A 22,139-nucleotide genomic window follows, 5' to 3' on the forward strand; every position below is an offset into this window, starting at 1 on the left:
CACACACTCCCTCTCTCCTCACACACTCCCCCTCTCCTCACACACTCTCTCTCTCCACACACACTCCCTCTCTTCCTCACACACTCTCTCTCTCCTCACACACTCTCTCTCTCCACACGCCCTTCTCCTCTCTCCTCTCACACTCCCTCTCTCCTCTCACACTCTCTCTCCTCACACACGCTCTTCCTCCTCTCCTCACACCACCACCTCCTCTCACACTCCTCTCTCCACTCAACTCGCTCTCTCACACCCTCCTCTCTCCTCTCACACTCTCTCTCTCCACACACACTCCCCCTCTCCTCACACACTCCCCCTCTCCTCACACACTCTCTCTCACCTCCCCCTCACACACTCCTCTCTCCTCACACACACTCTCTCTCCTCCACACTCCCTCTCTCCCTCCACACACTCCCACTCTCCACACACTCTCACACCCTCCTCCTCCACTCACACTCCTCTCACCTCACACACTCCCCCTACCTCACACACTCTCTCACTCCACACACACTCCCCTCTCCTCACACACTCTCTCATCCCACACACTCCCACACTCTCACACACTCCTCTCACCACACACACTCACTCTCCACCTCCCTCCACTCACCACACCCCACCCCACACACCACCCCCCCTCACCTCACACACTCCCTCTCACTCCCACACACCCCACTCCACACCACCCCCCTCCTCACACACTCTCTCTCTCCACACACACTCCCCCCTCCTCACACACTCACTCTCTCCACACACACCCCACTCTCCCTCACACACTCCCCTCTCTCCTCACACACTCCTCTCTCCTCACACCCTCCCACTCCTCACACACTCCCTCACACACTCCCACACTCCCACACTCCTCTCTCCACACACTCTCTCTCTCCACCACACTCCCTCTCTCCCTCACCACTCCCTCTCTCTCACACACCACTCCCTCACACACACTCCCTCTCTCCTCACACACTCCCTCTCTCCTCACACACTCTCCTCTCTCCCTCACACACTCCCTCTCTCCTCACACACTCCTCTCTCCTCACACACTCCTCTCTCCTCTCACACTCCCCCTCTCCTCACACACTCCCTCTCTCCTCACACACTCCCTCACTCCTCACACACTCCCTCTCTCCACACACACTCTCTCTCTCCACACACACTCCCTCTCTCCTCACACCCTCTCTCCTCACACACTCTCTCTCCTCTCACACTCCCTCTCTCCTCACACACTCCCTCTCCCTCACACACTCCTCTCTCCACACGCCCTTCCTCTCTCCTCTCACACTCCCCCTCTCCTCACACACTCTCTCTCCTCTAACACTCCCTCTCTCCTCACACACTTCCTCTCTCCTCTCACATTCCCCCTCTCCTCACACACTCTCTCTCTCCTCTCACACTCCCCTCTCCTCACACACTCCTCTCTCCTCACACACTTCCTCTCTCCTCTCACACTCCCCCTCTCCTCACACACTCCCCTCTCCTCACACACTCTCTCTCTCTCTCACACTCCCTCTCTCCTCACACACTCCCTCTCTCTCACACACTCCCCCTCTCCTCACACACTCTCTCTCTCCACACACCCTTCCTTCTCCTCACACACTCTCTCTCTCCTCTCACACTCCCTCTCTCCTCACCACTCTCTCTCTCCTCTAACACTCCCTCTCTCCTCACACACTCTCTCTCTCCTCACACACTCTCTCTCTCCACACGCCCTTCCCTCTCTCCTCACACACTCCCTCTCTCCTCACACACTCCCTCTCTCCTCACACACTCCCTCTCTCCTCACACACTCCCTCTCTCCACACACCCTTCCTTCTCCTCACACACTCTCTCTCCTCTCACACTCCTCTCTCCTCACACACTCTCTCTCTCCTCACACACTCTCTTTCTCCACACGCCCTTCCTCTCTCCTCACACACTCCCTCTCTCCTCACACACTTCCTCTCTCCTCACACACTTCCTCTCTCCTCTCACACTCCCCCTCTCCTCACCACACTCTCTCTCCTCTCACACTCCCCCTCTCCTCACACACTCCCTCTCTCCTCACACACTCTCTCTCCTCTCACACTCCCTCTCTCCTCACACACTCTCTCTCTCCACACGCCCTTCCTCTCTCCTCACACACTCTCTCTCTCCTCTCACACTCCCTCTCTCCTCACACACTCTCTCTCTCACACGCCCTTCCTCTCTCCTCTCACACTCCCCTCTCTCCTCTCACACTCCCTCTCTCCTCACACACTCTCTCTCTCCTCTAACACTCCCTCTCTCCTCACACACTTCCTCTCTCCTCTCACACTCCCCCTCTCCTCATACACTCTCTCTCTCCACACGCCCTTCCTCTCTCCTCACACACTCCCTCTCTCCTCACACACTCCCTCTCTCCTCACACACTCCCCCTCTCCTCACACACTCTCTCTCTCCACACGCCCTTCCTATCTCCTCACACACTCCCTCTCTCCTCACACACTCCCTCTCTCCTCACACACTCCCCCTCTCCTCACACACTCTCTCTCTCCACACGCCCTTCCTCTCTCCTCACACACTCCCTCTCTCCTCACACACTCCCTCTCTCCTCACACACTTCCTCTCTCCTCTCACACTCCCCCTCTCCTCACACACTCACTCTCTCCTCTCACACTCCCTCTCTCCTCACACACTCTCTCTCTCCACATGCCCTTCCTCTCTCCTCACACATTCCCCCTCTCCTCACACACTCCCTCTCTCCTCACACACTCTCTCTCTCCACATGCCCTTCCTCTCTCCTCTCACACTCTCCCTCTCCTCACACACTCCCCCTCTCCTCACACACTCCCTCTCTCCTCACACACTCTCTCTCTCCACATGCCCTTCCTCTCTCCTCACACACTCCCCCTCTCCTCACACACTCCCTCTCTCCTCACACACTCTCTCTCTCCACATGCCCTTCCTCTCTCCTCACACACTCCCCCTCTCCTCACACACTCCCCCTCTCCTCACACACTCCCTCTCTCCTCACACACTCTCTCTCTTCTCTCACACTCCCTCTCTCCTCACACACTCTCTCTCTCCACACGCCCTTCCTCTCTCCTCACACACTCCCTCTCTCCTCACACACTCCCTCTCTCCTCACACACTCCCCCTCTCCTCACACACTCTCTCTCTCCACACACCCTTCCTTCTCCTCACACACTCTCTCTCTCCTCTCACACTCCCTCTCTCCTCACACACTCTCTCTCTCCTCTAACACTCCCTCTCTCCTCACACACTCTCTCTCTCCTCACACACTCTCTCTCTCCACACGCCCTTCCTCTCTCCTCACACACTCCCCCTCTCCTCACACACTCCCTCTCTCCTCACACACTTCCTCTCTCCTCTCACACTCCCCCTCTCCTCACACACTCTCTCTCTCCTCTCACACTCCCCCTCTCCTCACACACTCCCTCTCTCCTCACACACTCTCTCTCTCCTCTCACACTCCCTCTCTCCTCACACACTCTCTCTCTCCACACGCCCTTCCTCTCTCCTCACACACTCTCTCTCTCCTCTCACACTCCCTCTCTCCTCACACACTCTCTCTCTCCACACGCCCTTCCTCTCTCCTCTCACACTCCCTCTCTCCTCTCACACTCCCTCTCTCCTCACACACTCTCTCTCTCCTCTAACACTCCCTCTCTCCTCACACACTTCCTCTCTCCTCTCACACTCCCCCTCTCCTCACACACTCTCTCTCTCCACACGCCCTTCCTCTCTCCTCACACACTCCCTCTCTCCTCACACACTCCCTCTCTCCTCACACACTCCCCCTCTCCTCACACACTCTCTCTCTCCACACGCCCTTCCTCTCTCCTCTCACACTCCCCCTCTCCTCACACACTCTCTCTCCTCTAACACTCCCTCTCTCCTCACACACTTCCTCTCTCCTCTCACACTCCCCCTCTCCTCACACACTCTCTCTCTCCTCTCACACTCCCTCTCTCCTCACACACTCTCTCTCTCCACATGCCCTTCCTCTCTCCTCACACACTCCCCCTCTCCTCACACACTCCCTCTCTCCTCACACACTCTCTCTCTCCACATGCCCTTCCTCTCTCCTCTCACACTCCCCCTCTCCTCACACACTCCCCCTCTCCTCACACACTCCCTCTCTCCTCACACACTCTCTCTCTCCACATGCCCTTCCTCTCTCCTCACACACTCCCCCTCTCCTCACACACTCCCTCTCTCCTCACACACTCTCTCTCTCCACACGCCCTTCCTCTCTCCCTGCCCACACTCCCTCCTCTGATTTTAACAAACTGGATGAAATGATCTGAATAATAAACATGTCTCTCGTCCAAAACAAGATCATTGTGCAATCGACTCGTGATTACATGTGTGTGTACAGAGGGCAGGAGATTGTGGGGACGGTGGAGAGAGAGAGAGAGAGAGAGAAAGAGGGAGAGCGAGGGGGACAGAGAGAGAAAGAGGGAGAGAGAGCGAGAGACAGAGAGAGAAAGTGGGAGAGAGAGAGAGAGAGAGACGGAGAGAGAGGGACAGAGTAAAAAGGAGAGAGATAAAGAGGGAGAAAAAAAATGAGAGAGAGAGACAGAGAGAGAAAGAGGGAGAGAAAAAGTGAGAGAATGAGAGACAGAGAGAGAAAGAGCGAGAGAGAGAAAGAGCGAGAGAGAGAGAGAGAAAGAGCGAGAGAGACAGAGAAAGAGCGAGAGAGAGAAAGAGAGAGAGAGAGACAGAGAAAGAGCGAGAGAGACAGAGAGAGAAAGAGCGAGAGAAAAAGTGAGAGAGAGAGAGAGACAGAGAGAAAAAGAGCGAGAGAGAGAGGGAGAGACCGAGAGAGAATGAGCGAGGGAGAGAGAGACAGAGAGATGAAGAGTGAGAGAGAGAGATATAGAGCGAGAGAGAGAGACAGAGAGAGAATGAGCGAGCGAGATAGAGTCAGAGAGAAAGAGCGATTGAGAGAGCGAGACAGAGAGTAAGAGGGAGAGAGAAGGTGAGAGAGAGGCAGAGAGAGAGAAAGAGGGGGAGAGAGAGGATGCCCGATAAAGAGGGAGAGAGAGAGAGAGAAAGAGGGAGAGAGAGAAAGAGAAAGAGCGAGAGAGACAGAGAGAGAAAGAGCGAGAGAGAGAGAGAGAGACAGAGAGAGAAAGTGCGAGAGAGACAGAGACAGATAGAGACAGGGAGAGAGAGAGACAGATAGAGAGAGCGAGAGACAGAGAGACAGAGAGAGAAAGAGCGAGAGAGAGAGACAGAGAGATAGAGCGAGAGAGAGAGAGAGAAAGAAAGAGCGAGACAGAGAGTAAGAGGGAGAGAGAAGGTGAGAGAGAGAGGCAGAGAAAGAAAGAGGGGGAGAGAGAGAAAGGGGGGGAGAGAGGGGGTGGCAGATAAAGAGGGAGAGACAAGGATAAAGAGAGAGAGAGAGAGAGAGTGAAAGAGGGAGAGGCAGAGAGAGAGAACAAAAGAGAGAGAGAAAGAGGTAGAGAGATGGAGAGAAAGAGGGAGAGAGAAAGACGGAGAGAAAGAGACAGGAAAAGAGGTCGAGAGAGAGTCAAATTGACACAGGGACAGAGAGAGACAGAGTGAGAAAGAGAGAGAAAGAGGGAGAGAGACAGAGACAGAGAGAGAGAGGGTACAAGGAGATGGCGAGACAGAGGGCACGGTCCTGCCAGCACGTTGTGCCCAGCGTGGGAATGGGCGTGGCAGGTGAATCCCACCTGACCCGACCCACGTTCCCTCCACTCTCGCTGGGGGTGGATGCACATCAGCAGGTTCGATTCCCAGACATATACCCGGCACCTGGGAGCGAACGGCCCACCTGGGAGACACTGGGGCGGATTCTACACCGACGGGAGCTGCTGGCCCCCAGCAAGGCGGGAGAGCGCGAGAGAGTGGCAGAAAGAATGAGAGTGCGAGACAACAGTGGTCAGAAAGACAGAGCGGGAGTGAGAGAGAGAGAATGAGAGAGAGAGAGAGACAATGAGAGAGACGGAGACAGTGAGAGAGGGACAGTGAACGAGGGCGGGGTGACAGACTGGGGGGGAGAGAGAAACAGAGAGAGAGACAGTGAGAGAGAGAGAATGTGAGAGAGAGAGAGAGAGAGAATGAGGGGGAGAGTGATAAAGAGAGAGACAGTGAATGAGGGGGTGTGAGAGACTGGGAGAGAGATAGGCAGTGAGAGACAGAGACAGAGAGAGACAGGGGGAGAGAGAGAGAGAGAGACAGAGAGAGAGAGAGAGAGAGAGACAGGGAGAGAGAGACAGAGAGAGAGTGAAGAGAGAGAGACAGAGAAAGTGAGAGACAGAGAGAGAGTGAAGAGAGATAGACAGAGAATGAGGGGGCGTGAGAGACTGGGAGAGAGATAGGCAGTGAGAGACAGACAGAGAGACAGAGAGAGAGAGACACACAGAGAGAGACAGAGCGAGTGAAGAGAGAGACAGAGAGAGAGAGAGAGACAGAGAGAGAAACTGAGAGAGAGACAATGAGAGAGAGACAGAGCGAGAGAGAGAAAATGAGAGAGGGACAGGGAGAAAGAGAGAGAGACTGTGAGAGAGAGAAAGAAAAATGAAAAATGAAAACCGCTTATTGTCACAAATAGGCTTCAATGAAGTTACTGTGAAAAGCCCCTAGTCGCCACATTCCGGCGCCTGTTCGGGGAGGCTGGTACGGGAATTGAACCGTGCTGCTGGCCTGCCTTGGTCTGCTTTCAAAGCCAGCAATTTAGCCCTGTGCTAAACAGCCCCCAAGAGAGAGAGAGACATAGAAATGGTGAGAGAGAGAGAGACAGAGAGAGAAAGAGAGAGAGAGATAGAAATGGTGAGAGAGAGAGACAGGAAGAGAGAGAGGGAGAGAGAGACTGTGAGAGAAAGAGAGTAACAATGAGTGAAGAACAGAAAGTGAGGCGAGGAAACATCGGAACACAGGAACAGGAGAGAGCCATTCAGCCCCTCGAGCCTGTCCCAGCATTCAGTGTGATCAAGTCTGGCCTGTGGCCTAACTCCACATCCCTGCCTTTGACCCATTTCCCAAAATAGCTGTGCTGAAGAAAACTCTACCTCCGATTGTGAATGAGCAACTGTTGTTGCTTCACCTGCTGTGTGTGGGAGAGAATTCCAAACCTCTACCACCCTTTGAGTGCAGAAGATCTTCCTATCATCTCGCCTGACCGCTCCGGCCCTAATCTTTAGACTTCACGCCTCGTTTTAGAATCTCCAACCAGTGGAAATAATTTACCTTCATCCGCCCTGTCTTTCCCTGTTAAATACTTTGATCCGATCGCCCCTTAACCCTCTAAATTCTCAGGAAAGCAGGGCCTAACTTGTGTCATCTTTCTTCGTAAGGTAACCCCTGTAACCCAGGAATCATTTTCTTCAACGGACGTTGGACTCTCTCCAGGGGCAATGGATCCTTCTTAAGGCGCGAGGCCCAGGACTCCAGTGGCAGAGGTTTAAGGTGCGAGGGGCAAGGTTTAGAGGGGATGTACGAGGCAGATTTTTTACACAGAGGGTAGTGGGTGCCTGGAACTCGCTGCCGGAGGAGGTGGTGGAAGCAGGGACGATAGTGACGTTTAAGGTGCTCACAGTGACTCCAAGTGGGGCCTAACCAGGGTTTTGTACTGCTGCAGCATGACCCCTGTGTCTGTAGACTCCAATCCCCTGGACATAAAGGCTGACAGTCCGTTGGCCACTCTGATTATTTTCTGCACTTGATCCTGGCATTTTAAGGATCTGTGCGCCTGAACCCCAAGTCTCTTCGGACATCCGCTGTACCGAACCTCTTCCCATTTAGAAAGTGCTCTTCTCTGTCCATTTTTGGTCCAAATTGGTTAACCTCGCGCTTGCCTTCATTGAATTCCATCTGCCACTATCTTGTCCATTCACCTCGTCCGTCAATAAGTCCTCGCAATTTTCTGCCACCATCTAGGCTGTCTGCAACGCCACCTAACTTTGTATCATCAGCAAATTTGGATGTATGACTTTCTACGCCATCACCCAAGTCATTAATGAATAATGTGAATAATTGAGGGCACAGCACAGCTCGTTGTGGTTCACCACTAGTCACCTCCTGCCAATTAGAGTAATTACCCATTACCCCCACTCTGTCGCCTGTCACTCAACTAATTTCCCAACCTTAGTTAACAGCCTCTCGTGTGGTACTTCTTCCAATGCCTTCTGGAAGTCCGTATAAATGACATCCATTGACATTCCCCTCTCCACTACCTTAGTCACCTCTTCAAAAAGATCCAATAAGATTAATCAGACATGACCTACCCCTATGAGGGGCATAGACGGGGTGGATAGTCAGAGGCTTTTCCCCAGGGTAGAGGGGTCAATTACTAGGGGGCAGAGGTTTAAGGTGCGAGGGGCAAGGTTTAGAGGGGATGTACGAGGCAGATTTTTTACACAGAGGGTAGTGGGTGCCTGGAACTCGCTGCCGGAGGAGGTGGTGGAAGCAGGGACGATAGTGACGTTTAAGAGGCGTCTTGACAAATACATGAATTAATTTTTTTTTTTAGAACTTTAGAGTACCCGATTCATTTTTTTACAATTAAGGGGCAATTTAGCGTGGCCAATCCACCTACCCTGCACATCTTTGGGTTGTGGGGGCGAAACCCACGCAAACACAGGGAGAATGTGCAAACTCCACACGGACAGTGACCCAGAGCCGGGATCGAACCTGGGACCTCGGCGCTGTGAGGCAGCAGTGCTAACCCACTGTGCCACCCTGCTGCCCTGACAAATACATGAATAGGATGGGAATAGGGGGATATTTTAGATTTTAGTTGAGACGGGCAGCATGGGTCGGCGCAGGCTTGGAGGGCCGAAGGGCCTGTTTCCTTTGTTCTTTGTTCTTTGTTCTTCGTTCTTCGCTCTTCGCTCTTCGCTCTTCGTTCACCAATCCTCTCCCTGATCGGCCATCACTTTGAGGAGTTCAGGAACCCCATCTCTGATTTATAGACTCCAGCAATTGCCCCACCACAGGTGTGAGACTAACCGGTCCGTAATTCCCTGATTTGCCCCTTTCACCCTTCTTAAAACGTGGAGTGACGCGAGCTATGATCCACTCCCGAGGGACTACTCCTGAATCGCGGAAGATTGTAGTTCAGTCACCTACAATGTGCTCCCCTATTTCCTTCAACACCTCTACCTCGTTAAATGTTTCTTTAAATGCAGCCCATTGATTTTCCGTCGCTTGACCCATTAACAGATGTTCCCCGCTTACCGTGGATGGTCCCTGTCTCATCCCGTCGACATTAGCCTCCCCCCTGTCTAAAATTCGAGTCACGGAATGGTGTTTTTCACTTTCAAACTGAATTTGATCATGTTGTGATCACTATTTCCGAAGAGTCCGTGCGCAGTTCGGCTACTGATTAAATTGGGCTCATTACTCATGACTAAATCTAATATTTACTGATTTTTTATTCAATTTTTATTTATTCTTTCCCAATTAAGAGGAAAAATTTAGCGTGGCCAATCCACCTATCCTGCACATCTCTCTTTGGGTCGTGGGGGTGAGACCCGTGCAGACACGGGGAGAATGTGCAAACTCCACACGGGGAGTGACCCAGGGCCGGGATTTGAACCCGGGACCTCAGCTCTGTGAGGCAGCAGTGCTAACGCTAACGCACTGCGCCACCGGGCTACTCCCCCTGACCTGTCCCTCAACACTGATGTTTTATTCGTTTGTTTAGTATTTTTCTCTTCTGGTTTAAGCAGTATGCTCCTTATAGTTTTGCCGTTAGCTACAGTTCCTGAAGGTGGCTTCCTATTTATTCCCTTAGTCTCTGACCTGCTAATTGTATTGAACTGAAATGAAAATCACTTATTGTCACAAGTAGGCTTCAAATGAAGTTACTGTGAAAAGCCCCTAGTCGCCACATTCCGGCGCCTGTTCGGGGTGGCTGGTACGGGAATTGAACCGTGCTGCTGGCCTGCCTTGGTCTGCTTTCAAAGCCAGCGATTTAGCCCAGTGAGCTAAACCCTGTATTTTGAACTGAGGCCTCCCCCACCCTACCCTCCTGCCTGATGGGGTGTGAGAGACTGAGAGAGAGAGAGAGAAATGGCAAGAAAGAGAGAGAGAGAGAGCGAGAGATAGACAGCGAAAGAGAGAGAGAGAGAAACAATGAGCGAGGAACAGGCAGTGAACGAGGAGATGTGGGTAACTGGAAGGGGAGTGATTGCGGATGAGGGGATGTGAGAGTGTAGGGGAGAGAGATGGCGAGAGATAGAGAGTGACAGAGAGAGAGAGAAAGAGATAGAGAGCGATAGAGAGAGAAACAGAGAGATAGAGAGTGACAGAGAGGCAGAGAAAGAGAGAGACAGAGAGGCAGAGAGAGAGAGAGGCAGAGAGGCAGAGAGAGAGAGAGAGAGAAACAGAGAGATTGAGAGAGGGAGAAAGAGAAAGAGAGAGATAGAGGGAGAGACAGAGAGATAGAGGGAGGGAGAGAGAGAGAGAAAGAGAGAGAAAGAGAGAGACAGAGAGAGGAGAGGCAGAGAGAGAGAGAGAGAGACAGAGAGAGAGAGACAGAGAGAGAGAAAGAAAGAGAGAGAGAGAGATAGACAGCGAAAGAGAGAGAGAGAGAAACAATGAGCGAGGAACAGGCAGTGAACGAGGAGATGTGGGTAACTGGAAGGGGAGTGATTGCGGATGAGGGGATGTGAGAGTGTAGGGGAGAGAGATGGCGAGAGATAGAGAGTGACAGAGAGAGAGAGAAAGAGATAGAGAGCGATAGAGAGAGAAACAGAGAGATAGAGAGTGACAGAGAGGCAGAGAAAGAGAGAGACAGAGAGGCAGAGAGAGAGAGAGGCAGAGAGGCAGAGAGAGAGAGAGGCAGAGAGAGAGAGAAACAGAGAGATTGAGAGAGGGAGAAAGAGAAAGAGAGAGATAGAGGGAGAGAAAGAGAGATAGAGGGAGGGAGAGAGAGAGAGAAAGAGAGAGAAAGAGAAAGAGAGAGACAGAGAGAGGAGAGGCAGAGAGAGAGAGAGAGAGACAGAGAGAGAGAGACAGAGAGAGAGAAAGAAAGAGAGAGAGAGAGACTCGAGGAGAGAGATGGCGAGAGATAGAGAGTGACAGAGAGAGAGAGAAAGAAAGAGAGAAAGAGAGAGAGCGAGAGTGGACGAGGGGATGTGAGAGTCTAGAGGAGAGAGATGGTGAGAGATAGAGAGTGACAGAGAGAGAGAAAGAAAGAGTGAGAGAGAGCGGGAGAGGACAAGGGTGTGTGAGTGTCTAGAGGAGAGAGATGGCGAGAGATAGAGAGAGAGATTGAGAGAGAGAGTGGACGAGGGGGTGTGAGAGACTGGGTGGGGGGGGAGAGAGAGAGATGGTGAGAGAGCGAGAGAGAGAGAAAAACAATGGCGGGAAGAACAGGCAGTGAATGAGGAAGTGTGAGAGATTGGGGGAGAGAGATGGCGAGAGAGAGAGAGAAAGAAATAGATAGTGGCAGAGAGAGAGAGAGAGACAGTGGACGAGAGGGTGCGAGAGACTGGGGGGGAGAGAGAGATGGTGAGAGAGCGAGAGAGAGAAAGAGAGAGAAAAACAATGGCGGGAGGAACAGGCAGCGAACGAGTAAGTGTGAGAGATTGGGGGAGAGAGATGGCGAGAGAGTGAGAGAGAGAGAGAGAAAAAGAATGCGAGAGGTAAAGAGGTGGGATGGGCTCCCAGGAATGTAGGAGTGGAATGATAAATGGCCCGGGGAAGTATAAATATACCGACACAGCGCGTGAGTGGGGCGTACCATTTCCACGGGAGAGGTTACTCTGAGGTTTCACGCTGTGTGTACATTGGCTCATTGGTAGACAGGGCGTGCAAGATATCAGTGACCATCGACCCCCCCCACACACACACCCCACCCCTTGAGTCACACCAACCAAACACAGAATCTGACTCCATTGTAAACAAATGGGACTCAACTTAGCTGAGGGCAGGCACAGAATGATTGAATCGCTACAGTACAGCGGGAGACCATTCTGCCCATTGAGTCTGTCCCAACCCTCCCAGGGCACCCTATCCAGCCCCCCCCCCCCCCCCCAACCTACCCCGGTAGCCCCATAAATCCACCCCGCCTTTAGCCACGAAGGGACAGTCTATCGCGGCCAATCCACCCAACGCGCACGTCTTTCGGGACTTGTGGGAGGAAACCGGAGCACCCGGGGGGAGAATAATAATAATCGCTTATTGTCACAAGTCGGCTTCAAATGAAGTCACTGTGAAAAGCCCCTCGTCGCCACATTCCGGCGCCTGTTCGGGGGGGGGCCGGTACGGGAATTGAACCGTGCTGCTGGCATTGTTCTGCATTACAAGCCAGCTATTTAGCCCACTGTGCTAAGCCAGCCCCTGCACCGAACGTGCACCGACTCCGTCCAGACAGTCACCCCAGGCCGAGAATCGAACCTTTCACGGAATTTACAGTGCAGAAAGGAGGCCATTCGGCCCATCGAGTCTGCACCGGCCCTTGGAAAGAGCGCCCTCACCCAAGCCCCACACCTCCACCCCATCACCCAGTAACCCCAACCCAACCCTCAGGGCAATTTTGGGACACCGAGGGGCAATTTCGCGCGGCCAATCCGCCTAACCCGCGCGTCTTTCAGACTTGTGGGAGGAAACCGGAGCTCCCGGAGGCAACCCGCGCGCAGACGCGGGGGGGGGGAGAATGCGCGCAGACTCCGCGCAGACAGTGACCCCCCCCCCCCAAGCCGGGAATCGAACCCGGGACCCTGGAGCTGCGAGGCAACCCCCGGAACCTAACACAAACCCCATCTAGGGGCTCCCCTGCTATTCTTCGGCAATAGCGGGAGGTGTAGCGGGCACCAATGCGGGAGGGGGGGGGGATGCGGGAGGGGGGGGGGTTAAAATCGCACCCTGTCTTATTAAACATAAGAACTCAAAGCTGGAGCCGGCTATTCAGCGGCTCGAGCTCCCCTCCGCCGTTTAATGCGATCGGGCCTGAACTCCTCTCGGCCCCAACCCCACTCTCCTGCCCTTCCTCCATCACCCTCGATTCATTATCAATTAAAAATCGGTCGGTCTCCTCAAAGTCGGTCACTGTCTCGGCCTCCACCGCGCTGTGGGACAGTGAATTCCACAGATTCGCCATCCTTTGAGAGATGCAGCGTTTTCTCCGTTTTAAACATGCTATCCCTTACCCCTAAAATCTTGCTCTATTGCCCCAGAAGAGAAAGCATTCGTCCTACGTCTACTTTGCCAGTGCCTTCCATCGCCTCCCACGCGTCAATTGGGCCTCCTCTGATTCTTCTCAACTTGAGAGGGTGTCAGCCGAAATCGCTCAACTCTCTTCGTACGACAAACCCCTCGGGCGCGATTCTCCGCTCCCGCGCCGGTTGCGAGAATCGCCTGGGGCGCCATTTTTCCCCGCGACGCACCCAAGCGGCGGGAACGGCCCCGTCGGGTTCCGCGCGGCGCAGGCCGGAGAATCGCCCGGGACACCCAAAATGGCGATTCTCCCCGACCCCCGCTATTCTCCGGCCGAGCGGCCTGCCCGAAACGACGGCTTCCCGCGGGGGGGTGGGGGAGGAGTCAAAAGGGGTCTGGCCCGCGATCGCTGCCCACCAATCAGCAGGCCGGCCTCTCTGAAGGAGGACCTCCTTTCCCCCGCTGCCCCGCGAGATCCATCCGCCATCTTCTTGCGGGGCGGCCTCGGGGAGGACGGCAACCGCGGCCCCGATCCTGGCCCATTTCCGGGCCCTGAATCGGTCGAGATCGGGGCCGTTTCGCGCCGTCGTGATCCTCGACGGCGTTCACGACTGCGTGGGCACTTAGTCGCTGGGAGCGGAGAATCGCGCCCCTCATCTCTGCGATCAATCGAGTGACCCTCCTCCGTACTGCCTCGAACGCAATTACATCCCTCCTCAAGTAAGGGGGCTAAAACCGCACACTGTACCCCAGGTGCAGTCACCCCAATGCCCTGTACAGTTGCAGCAACAGCTCCCCGACTTTTATACTCTATTCCTCGAGCTATAAAGGCCGGAATCCCACTTCCGTGGCTGGGATTCCTCCGGAATCTGACCCCCCTCGTCGAGAAGCTCCTCCATGCCAATCCACAATACGCCTACGTGGCACGCCAGGACGGGCGACAGGGCACGGTCTCCCTTCGGGATTTGGCGCCTGCAGGTTCCCCAGCGACCATCACCACCCCCGCCCATACACCGCGCGCCCCCCCCCCCTTCCCCCCCCCCCTTCCATCGACTGGGTGAAGGAATGAAATGAAATGAAAAATGAAATGAAAATCGCTTATTGTCACAAGTAGGCTTCAAATGAAGTTACTGCGAAAAGCCCCTAGTCGCCACATTCCGGCGCCTGTTCGGGGAGGGCTGGCATGGGAATCGAACCGGGCTGCTGGCCTGCCTTGTCTCCGGCACCGGATATTCAGCAGGGGCGGGAATCGCGCCGCGCCGGTTGGCGGGCCCCCCTGCTCGATTCTCCGGCCCGGATGGGCCGAAGTCCCGCTGCTAAAATGCCTGTCCCGCCAGCGTAAATTGAACCACCTACCTTGCCGGTGGGACAAGGCGGCGCGGGCTCCAGGGTCCTAGGGGGGGGGGCGCGGGGTGATCTGGCCCCGGGGGGGGGTGCCCCCACGGTGGCCTGGCCCGCGATCGGCGCCCACCGATCCGCGGGCGGGCCTGTGCCGTGGGGGCACTCTTTCCCTTCTGCCTCCGCCACGGTCTCCACCATGGCGGAGGCGGAGGAGACTCCCTCCACTGCACATGCGCGGGAATGCCGTCAGCGGCCGCTGACGCTCCCGCGCATGCGCTGCCCGGAGATGTCATTTCCGCGCCACCTGGCGGGGCACCAAAGGCATTTTCTGCCAGCTGGCGGGGCAGAAATTCCTCCGGCGCCGACCTAGCCCCTCAATGTTGGGGCTCGGCCCCCAAAGATGCGGAGCATTCCGCACCTTTGGGGCGGCGCGATGCCCGTCTGATTTGCGCCGTTTTGGGCGCCAGTCGGCAGACATCGCGCCGTTTCCGGAGAATTTCGCCCCTGGAATCAAATATATATTTGATTCCAACTTTCTCGACATTTTGCAAATCATTGTCCAGCATTGCATGAAGAGATTACATGAAGCCTCCATTGTTACAATAGCCAAGCCAGCATAAAACCAGTTTTTTGCTGGTAAAGATACCGCAGAATATCGCATTCCTTAACATACACAAGTATGCAGATATGCAACAATTTGAAGTAATGTTACATACTGAAGATGGACGGCTTGCCGTCAAATCAAATGTGTTTGAGTCTAACCCAAACCAATTAGGATTATATTGGGGTGTAATTAGATGACTTAAGACAGATATGAAAGGGTATAACTGAAGAAGTTTCCCCCCGCCATTTTTTGGAGTGTTTTCAAGGTTTTGAGTTTGAGTTTTGTTTTTAGTTTGGAGTTTTTGTTGTAGATTTAGGTTTAGGTTTAGGTAGATTGTTAGGGTAGGTTTTTGTGGGTAGTTTGTTAGTTTTTGTTTTTGTTGGCTTGAAGCTGAAGATTATCTCTCTCTCCCTCTCTCTCTCTCTCTCTCTTTTTCATATTTCATTTCCAGACTTTGACTTTTAAAAGTTATTGTCGAGCTGTTTGCCTGAGCAAGAAGATCTCCTCGTCTGTGATTCTTTGAAAGCTTTGAATTGTCTACGAATTGCCTTTTAAATGACTTTCAAATTGTAATCAATAGAAGACAAATAAAACAATTCCTATTGGCACCTGAGACGTTTTAACTTAAATTTCTACTGAGTTCCAGTAATCGCAAAGTGCTGCTGGTAACTGAATGGTAGAAATCCTTCAACTTGGCGTGGTCGGCAGGATTCGAACCTGCGCGGGGAGACCCCAAATTATTAATAATAATACACTAATAAATGAATAATAATGAAACTTTGTATTGGATGTGAATTGTCAAGTCTTTGACATCTTCTGGATTATACACAAAAGCTTGTTGAAAGGGTTAATTTTCTTGCAGAGACAAAATCTATGCCAGAAGCGTATGCCAGAAACTATGCCAGAATCCCTGTTCGCAAGTCTGGGTGTGTCTTGTTGGAACGTAACCCGAGGTGATATGTGTCCCCATGAATGAATTTGTTGAGCTAAAATAGGCACTGATGTTCTGTTTGGTGTTGCTCTAATACTGCGTAACACTATTGGCAAAGCTTGGACCCAATTCATGCCTTCCTGGTTGTATTTAGACAGTCTTTCTTTCAAATTTCTATTCACACGTTCCACTTGTCCTGATGATTGTGGGTGATAAGGACAGTGTACATTCCAGTGAATGTTTAGTAGTTTACAGACTTCCTTACAAACAGCACCTGTGAAGTGGGATCTATTGTCGGAGTCAATGCTAGCTGGTACTCCCCATCTGGGGATAAAGTCTTTGCATAGCACTTTGGCTGTATGGGCAGCTGTCCTCTTCTAGCTGGAGCAGCTTCCACCCATCTGGAGAATTTATCCACTATTACAAGGACGTCATTGTAGTGTTGACATTTAGGAAGGGTGATGATTTCAAAAGGACTCAGGCCTGTTATCCTTGAGGACCGCAGAGCTCTTTGTAAGTGATCGTTTGTACATTTATAAGCCATGTTAACATCTACATAATTAGTATCCCTTTAGGGTTCTTACTGATGAGGTAAATTGATCCTTTTTGTTTAATATTAGTCAGGACCCTAATGATGACATCAGGCCTTGTTCTAGACCAAAAATTAACCATTGAATGTCCACACTCAGTCCATTCTCTACTATCCATGAACAGAGTGTCACAAGTTACATCAGCTAGATGGGCAGCGGGGATGGAAGCTCCCAACCTGTACTTTCACAAAGCTAGTCCTGTAAACCCATCATCTTTGCTCCCGCTTCCCGAGGAACAAAAGGGAGGAGAGGGAGAAGGGCATGACTGTGTGAAAATAATAGAGGAAATGGAAGAAGTACGCTTCGTAGAAGAAGAGCCACTACAGATGCACAATCACCTGGAAAGGAATAATTTGATTAGAGATAGTCAACACGGTTTCGTGAAGGGTAGGTCGTGCCTCACAAACCTTATTGAGTTCTTTGAGAAGGTGACCAAACAGGTGGATGGGGGTAAAGCAGTTGATGTGGTGTACATGGATTTCAGTAAAGCGTTTGATAAGGTTCCCCACGGTAGGCTGCTGCAGAAAATACGGAGGCATGGGATTCAGGGTGATTTAGCAGTTTGGATCAGAAATTGGCTAGCTGGAAGAAGGCAAAGGGTGGTGGTTGATGGGAAGTGTTCAGATTGGAGTCCAGTTACTAGTGGTGTACCACAAGGATCTGTTTTGAGGCCACTGCTGTTTGTCATTTTTATAAATGACCTGGAGGAGGGCGTAGAAGGATGGGTGAGTAAATTTGCCGATGACACTAAAGTCGGTGGAGTTGTGGACAGTGCGGAAGGATGTTACAAGTTACAGAGGGACATAGATAAGCTGCAGCGCTGGGCTGAGAGGTGGCAAATGGAGTTTAATGCAGAAAAGTGTGAGGTGATTCATTTTGGAAGGAATAACAGGAAGACAGAGTACTGGGCTAATGGTAAGATTCTTGGAAGTGTGGATGAGCAGAGAGATCTCGGTGTCCATGTACATAGACCCCTGAAAGTTGCCACCCAGGTTGAGAGGGTTGTTAAGAAGGCGTACGATGTGTTCGCTTTTATTGGTAGAGGGATTGAGTTTCGGAGCCATGAGGTCATGTTGCAGCTGTACAAAACTCTGGTGCGGCCTCATTTGGAGTATTGCGTGCAATTCTGGTCGCCGCATTATGTGAAGGATGTGGAAGCATTGGAAAGGGTGCAGAGGAGATTTACCAGAATGTTACCTGGTATGGAGGGAAGATCTTATGAGGGAAGGCTGAGGGACTTGAGGCTGTTTTCCTTAGAGAGAAGAAAATTAAGAGGTGACTTAATTGAGTCATACAAGATGATCAGAGGATTGGATAGGGTGGACAGTGAGAGCCTTTTTCCTCGGATGGTGATGTCTCACACGAGGGGACACAGCTTTAAATTGAGGGGAGATAGATATAGGACAGATGTCAGAGGTAGGTTCTTTACTCAGAGAGTAGTAAGGGCGTGGAATGCCCTGCCTGCAACAGTATTGGACTCGCCAACACTAAGGGCATTCAAATGGTCATTGGATAGACATAGGGACGATAAGGGAATAGTGTAGATGGGCTTTAGAGTGGTTTCACAGGTCGGCGCAACATCGAGGGCCGAAGGGCCTGTACTGCGCTGTAATATTCTAAGTTCTATGTTAACCCTTACCAACTTTTACAGATGCACCATAGAAAGCATCCTATCGGGCTGCATCACAGCCTGGTATGGCAACTGCTCGGCCCAGGACAGCAAGAAACTTCAGCGAGTCATGAACACCGCCCAGTCCATCACACAAACCTGCCTCCCATCCATTGACTCCCATCTACACCTCCCGCTGCCTGGGGAAAGCGGGCAGCATAATCAAAGACCCCTCCCACCCGGCTTACTCACTCTTCCAGCTTCTTCCATCGGACAGGAGATACAGAAGTCTGAGAACACGCACGAACAGACTCAAAAACAGCTTCTTCCCCCCTGTCACCAGACTCCTAAACGACCCTCTTATGGACTGACCTCATTAACACTACACCCTGTATGTTTCATCAGATGCCAGTGCTTATGTAGTTATATTGTATATGTTGTGTTGCCCTATTATGTATTTTCTTTTATTCCCTTTTCTTCTCATCTACTTAATGATCTGTTGAGCTGCTCGCAGAAAAATACTTTTCACTGTACCTCGGTACACGTGACAATAAACAAATCCAAATCCAATCCAGTCCCTGAGGTACCCCACTAGTCACCGCCTGCCAATTTGAAAAAGACCATTAATTCCTACTCTTTGTTTCCTGCCTGCCAACCAGTTTTCTATCCATCTCAAATCACTACCCCTAATCCCATGTGCTTTAATTTTACACACTAATCTCTTATGCAGGACTTTGTCAAAAGCCATCTGAAAATCTAAATATACCACATCGACTGGCTCCCCCTCGTCAACTCTACCAGTTACACCCTCAAAGAATTCCAGTTGATTTGTCAAACATGGTTTTCATCTCATAAACCCATGCTGGCTCTGTCTGATCCTGCCACTGCTTTCTAAGTGCTTTGCTATAATATCTATGATAATGGATTCTCGAATTTCCCCACTGCCGACGTCAGGCTTACTGGTCCATCATTCCCTAATTTTTCTCCATATTTCCCTTTTTAAATAGTGGAGTTACGTTCCTCCAATCTGAAGGAACTATTCCAGAGTCTATAGAATCCCGGAAGAGAACCACCAATGCATCCACTGTTTCCAGAGACCACTTCCTTAAGTATTTTGGGATGCAGATTGTCAGGCCATGGGGATTTATCCGCCTTCAATCCCTTCAATTTCCCCAACACCATTTCTCTACTAATATTGATCTCTCAGCGGATACAGCAGGATTTAGGTCGTTTAGAGACTTGGGCGGAGAGATGGCAGATGGAGTTTAATCCGGACAAATGTGAGGTCATGCATTTTGGAAGGTCTAAAGCAGGTAGGGAATATACAGTGAATGGTAGAACCCTCAAGAGTATTGACAGTCAGAGAGATCGAGGTGTACAGGTCCACAGGTCACTGAAAGGGGCGACACAGGTGGAGAAGGTAGTCAAGGAGGCATACGGCATGCTTGCCTTCATTGGCCGGGGCATTGAGTGTAAGAATTGGCAAGTCATGTTGCAGCTGTGTAGAACCTTAGTTAGGCCACACTTGGAGTATAGTGTTCAATTCTGGTCGCCACACTACCAGATGTGGATGTGGAAGCTTTAGAGAGGGCGCAGAAGAGATTTAACAGAATGTTGCCTGGTATGGAGGGCATTAGCCATGAAGAGCGGTTGAATAAACTCCGTTTGTTCTCACTGGAATGACGGAGGTTGAGGGGCGACCTGATCGAGGTCTACAAAATTATGAGGGGCTTAGACAGAGTGGATAGTCAGAGGCTTTTCCCCGGGGTAGAGGGGTCAATTACTAGGGGGCATAGGTTTAAGGTGAGAGGGGCAAGGTTTAGAGGAGATGTACGAGGTAAGTTTTTTTACACAGAGGGTAGTGGGTGCCTGGAACTCTCTACCGGAGGAGGTGGTGGAAGCAGGGACGATAGTGACGTTTAAGGGGCATCTTGACAAATACATGAATAGGATTGGAATAGAGGGATACGGACTCAGGAAGTGTAGAAGATTGTAGTTTAGATGGGCAGCATGGTCAGCACAGGCTTGGAGGGCTGAAGGGCCTGTTCCTGTGCTGTACTTTTCTTTGTTCTTTGTTCTTGTTCCCTCTCACTAAACCTTTCATTCTCCAACATTTCTGGTATCGGATTTGTGTCCCAATTTGTGAAGACAGAGCCAAAGTATGCGTTCAGTTGCCCAGCCATAGGGCGGCTCAGTGGCGCAATGGTTAGCACTGATGCCTCATGGCGCCGAGGACCCGGGTTCAATCCCGCCCCCAGGTTCGATCCCGGCTCTGGGTCACTGTCCGTGCGGAGTTTGCACATTCTCCCCGTTGTCTGTATGGGCCTCACCCCACAACCCAAAGATGTGCAGGGTAGGTGGATTGGCCGCGCTAAATTGCCCCTTAATCGAAAAAAATAAGAATTGGGTACTCTAAATTTACTCGAAATAGTTGCTCAGCCATTTCTTTGTTCCCCTGTTTCCGACTGTAAGGGACCTACATTTGTCTTCACCAATCCTTTTTCTCTTTGACGTACCTATAGAAACTTTTCCAGTCAGTTTTTATGTTCCCTGCAAGCTTCCTTTCGTACTGTGTTTCCCCCTTCTTAATAAACCCCCTGGTCCATCTTTGCTGAATTTTAAACTGCTTCAATCCTCAGAGCTGTTGTTTTTTTTGGCCGGTTTATCCTTGGATCTAATACTATCCCTAATTTTCCTTGTCAGCCATGGATTGGCCATGTTTCCTGTTTTACTTTTGCGCCGGACAGGACTAAACAATTGCTGCCGTTCCGCCGTGCGCTCCTTGCATCTTTGCCATTGTCGATCCACTGTCATCCTTTTAGCAACTTTCCCCAATCCATCACGGCCAACTCACGCCACAGAATCGCAGAAGAGGCCCTTTAGCCATTGAGTCTGCACTGACGCATGAAAGGCTCTGACCTGTCCAGCTAATCATATCAAAGTAGCTTTCTTTATTGAGGTTTGATGCACTCTCAATTACGACGAGGCGAGAGTAGAGAGTAAGCGAGGCTTCATTATGCAGAGATGTGTGGTCTCCGACAGCTGCTGCTGAAATGGCTGCAGCTCGGTGAGCACACACATTTATACTCCGCCTACTGGGCGGAGCCAGCGGGCAGGGATCGACCCCCGTACCTGTAGTACAGGAGCCTTACCGTATTACATCTCATACGTGCACTATATACAAACAGTGGTGATTACCACAAGGCTCAAGACCCTAGTCTCAGAAACAACTACGTCACTCTCCACCTTGGTGAAAAATTCTAACATGTTATGGTCGCTCATCCCCAAGAGGCTGGTTTAGCACACTGGGCTAAATCGCTAGCTTTTAAAGCAGGCCAGCAGCACGGTTCAATTCCCGTACCAGCCTCCCCAAACAGGCGCCGGAATGTGGCGACTAGGGGCTTTTCACAGTAACTTCATTGAAGCCTACTTGTGACAATAAGCGATTTTCATTTCATTTTCATTTCATTTTCAAGGGGTCAGATTGGCAATGATTCCATTCTCGTTACACAGTACCCAGTCTAAGATGGCCTGGTCTCCAATTGGTTCCTCAATGTATTGATCCAGAAAACCGTCCCTTATACACTCCAGGAATTTCTCCTCCGCGGCACGGTGGCTAATTTCATTTGTCCAAGATATATGCACGGTATACAGGGTAGGTTGATTGGCCACACTAAATTTCCCCTCAATCGAAAAAAAAAAAGAATTGGGTACTCTAAATTCCTCAAAACAATAGTTGCTCAGCCGTTTCTCTATCCCAATGTTCCCCTGTTTCTGACTGTAAGGGACCTACATTTGTCTTCACCAATCCCTTTTCTGTTGCTTCACAGCGCCAGGGTCCCAGGTGCGATTCCCGGCTTGGGTCACTGCCAGTGCGGAGTCTGCACGCTCTCCCCCGTGTCTGCGTGGGTTTCCTCCGGATTCCTCCCACAGTCCAAAGATTTAGTGACCAAA

The sequence above is a fragment of the Scyliorhinus torazame genome, chromosome 5 (assembly GCF_047496885.1).
Source record: "Scyliorhinus torazame isolate Kashiwa2021f chromosome 5, sScyTor2.1, whole genome shotgun sequence".
Classification (NCBI taxonomy): Eukaryota; Metazoa; Chordata; class Chondrichthyes; order Carcharhiniformes; family Scyliorhinidae; genus Scyliorhinus; species Scyliorhinus torazame.